Below are 3,824 nucleotides of genomic sequence, written 5' to 3'. Positions count from 1 at the left end.
TTTTGGTGTCAAGTCTTGCCTTCTCCTAGCCGTAAGACCAACGGTCCGTAAGGCTTTGGTTCAACCTCGTAGCCTCTGCTTGTACTTCCTTTACCATAGCCTCTGGGAAGAGATCTGCGCCCCAGATGTTAGAAGAAAGTAACCTATTCGGTTCATGCCGAATGGTTGCCTCTAGCAATACATGCTTCCTGCAATTTGTTCTAGCAGTGGCAAACTCGAACATGTCTGACTGCACCGTTTGAGTCAGGGCTTTGGTCATAAGCTTAAAAATTGGTTCTGAACCATAAGCCATGGTTGCTACCTCAGAACATAGCCATCCAGGTTGATTGACCTGGCTAGTCGTGTTTTTTGAGTCAAACTCCGCTTGAATAAGACTATCAGGGAGCCTGGGCAGCTTTTCACCAAACTGCTCCATAGCACAGTCAGGTTTGAGTTTGCCAGCTGTGAAAGTGTTAGGCAAGTCCTCCCATAATTCTCCAATTGACGGGAGCAACGGAGAAGTGGGGTCTGCTTCTTTCAGCTGAGGCATGGGTTCCCCTTTCTGAGCTGCTGAGATGGTCGACCTCGCTATCTTGGTAAGGAAAGGGAGCGGGGTACCTTCGTCCATCGTGAAAATGGTAAAGGGACTTTTGAATGGTTGGATCTTGGTATTCGAACAGTCATGTCAGGTCTTAGACATCTAAGCCATTCTCGTTGGGCCTGGTCCCGAGAATAGAGGACTGTCTCCTTTGGTACCCTGTCATCTCTAACCATAGCCGAAGGCGTGAGCCTAGCGTAGCCTATGAAGGGAGGCTGTAGGCCTTCCGGGTAGAACTCGAAGTCCTCTATTCTTCGAGTTCCAAACTCCGGTATGGAGATGAGACCATCTTGGAAGGGAGCATATGACGCTACTCTCCAAGGATTGTTCATGGAGAAAGCGGGCAGCGAGTCATACGGGGGAAGCTGAGATCCACTAGTGTTAGAGGTTGAGGGAGAGGCAAGAGGGGCTTCTCTTAGGCCGGCTATAATAGTATCCTGAGAAGTTATCCTATCCGACAGGCGAGATATCATATGTTCCATACTCGTCTTAAGGGAGCCTACCAAGTCGCCCACCTGTTGCAACAGGCCAGCATTGGTGTCCAGAGCCGGAGCTGCTGCGGAGGTGGAGGGGAGACTCTGAATAGGCACCAAAGGTAGTGGAACTGGTGATACTGCCGGGGTGCGGGATTTCTCCTTAGGCTTACTCTTTGAGGACTTTGAGCCGGAGCTAGACCCTTTAGACCTGTCTGGGCCGGGATTACGAGCCGGAGACTTACGCGAAGAAGAAGACGAGGACGTCTTCTTCGAGGACGATGACGTCTTAGTCAAGGTCATATGCTTAGACTTGATCTTAGGCCTAACCGAAGCCTCTGGAGGAGTATATAACTCATCACCGGTAAAGCCTGGGAAGGATGGTGAAGTTGCAGGGGTAGAAGAAACAGTCACTCCCAAGGGGGACCCTTGGGTACCTGCATTACTTACCTCGACCAACAGGTCGTCTATACCTACCATAGGTTCAACATTTATATCCAGGGTTGCGACATCCGTGGAGATATCCTGGTCTTGTTCAGTCAAGGAGGCCGCCAGCTGTTGTTGGATAAAGGCAATAGAGGGGTCCGCCTCTACCGGGTCGACGTACCCAGTCGCCTTGCCTCCGGGGAAGATTAACAAAGCTAAACGCTTCTCCAGTATGTAGGGCTGACCCTTGGCGGCGTTCTTGCCAAAACCTCCGACCCAGGCCCGCAGGGTAGCCAATGCCGTATCTCTTACTGCCGGAGCCTGTAAGAGAGGATATATTTTAGATTTAAGAACCACTTAAAACTAAAACTTAGGATATAACTTAAACTAGATGCCTTAAGTTAAAGTAATGATGAAAACTTAAGAACTAAAAGAAGCGGAGCGGCATGCGGAGATGGAATACTTACGCCTTCCAAAAGCTGGCTCACCAGATCGTAACATATGGTACACGTCTCATGGTACCAGACCTGGATGTCCCCGTGCGGAGTCGCGCATGGAGCATGGGACCGGCAAACTTCGTGTCCACAGGGGTCCTGAAGTGTAGCGGAACATCCCGGATGCTCACAGTTGGTGGCCTGTAAGTGGGAAGACACATGAGTATCTTAAATTGGGTAACACTTACAGACTAAGGACAAAGAACTCCGTTACGTGGCGGAGCTCGGAAAAAATTTGGGCATAACCCCTCCCTGCATTGCCTGAATAGGCTATAATCCCGGAGAGATCCGGTAAATACTAAGGGAGGGGTGGGGATGGTTTAAGAAACTTAAGATAAACTTAAAGATAACTTAAACCTACATGCAAGTAACCGGACTAGGTCCAGTGAAGCGGAGTGTAGTAACTCAGCAATACGGTACGGTTAGTAAAGACCTATTGTATGCTCCGGTCCAACTATGGTGGACTATACCCTTCCGCTGGATATCAGGACTCCGATAGGGAGGAGCTCTAGTAAGGAGGGAAGGGCGAGATGACATACAGACTCGCGCTAACCCGGAGCGACAAGGAAGTAACGGAGGGGGGAAGGCCAGAGCCCCCCACAACGTACCACCCGGCCGAGCCGAGAAGCGGAGAGGTCGGAACCAGTCAGGGACTGTCGGACTCCCAGGCCCCTCCGGTGGAGGGGAAGGGGGAGGCAGGCTCGGGCATGCTGGGCGAGCAAGGACAGACCGACCCACCCCCGCCCGACTCTATGGGAGAGCGGGAGAGAGGGGGACTGGCAGGCGCCTGGCTGACTCGTGATCACGTAGTGACCACGAGGCGGTAAACTAAGATACGGTAACCAAGCCTAGGCCAACCAACTGATCAGAGAGAAGCTATCGGAAGCAACCAGAACTGAAAAGCGGTAGCATATAGGCCCATAGGGCGAAAACCAACTGATCAGAGAGAAGCTATGAGGAAGCGACCGAACTGATCAACGGTAGACTAGGCTCTACGAGCCAGGACCTAGGCTAAGCCAGACGCCAACTAACCTAACAATAACAAAACATAAAAATATAATATAATAAAATGAAAGAAAGAAGGTAAAATAGCAGGAGAAAAAATCCAGGAGTGTGCGACTAGCCCGAAGGCAAGTCTACCACTCAAAGCTAGTCAGGGGCCGATACTAAGAACCTGGACTAGGGTCTGGATAGAAAAAGCCTACATAAGGTGAAATACATACATGTATAACAACTTGAGTAGACGTAATAACGCGGATAATCAAAATAGAGCGTAAAATAATAAGGGATGTTCTAGGTATGGGAGACCAAGAACGAACCCAACATGCGGCAGGACCATGCTGCCATGCTTCCAGCCCCCGAGAACGTATCTATACCTAAAAAACGGCAAATACCGTCTCGGGGACGGAAAAAACTCGCTAACCGTAAATACTGAGTACTTAACTTAGCTGCTGCAATAGCTGCACGCTCCATTATCGAAAAATCCGAAGAAAGGGCACAAAATACACAGAGAGAAAAATAGCACTTGTGATTCGTGCGAGCTAACGAAAAAGGATGACCACTAGAGGCGCAGCAGTCGCAAGCATGGGATGGTGTAGTAGTAGTACGAGCTGCTCCCATCTGTGGGACGGCTCCCCTCTTGGAGGGTTTTGTAGTGGGAGATTTCTATTGGCATTTGGCTCGTGGTAGTGGTCTCACTCGCCTAGTGTTCATACCGACACCCTCCTAGAGGGTGAGCGAGTCAGTCATACTGACCTTTTTCTTTATTTTATTTATTCTCTGGTATGTGTTAGTACATTTACCCTAGAAATAATAGATTAAAGGATATTTCGCGCAAGCGACACGAGCTGAGCC

This window comes from Macrobrachium nipponense, chromosome 17, assembly GCF_015104395.2.
Source record: "Macrobrachium nipponense isolate FS-2020 chromosome 17, ASM1510439v2, whole genome shotgun sequence".
NCBI classification, from domain to species: Eukaryota; Metazoa; Arthropoda; class Malacostraca; order Decapoda; family Palaemonidae; genus Macrobrachium; species Macrobrachium nipponense.
The sequence above is the reverse complement of the archived record's forward strand: the minus strand, read 5'-3'. Positions refer to the sequence as shown.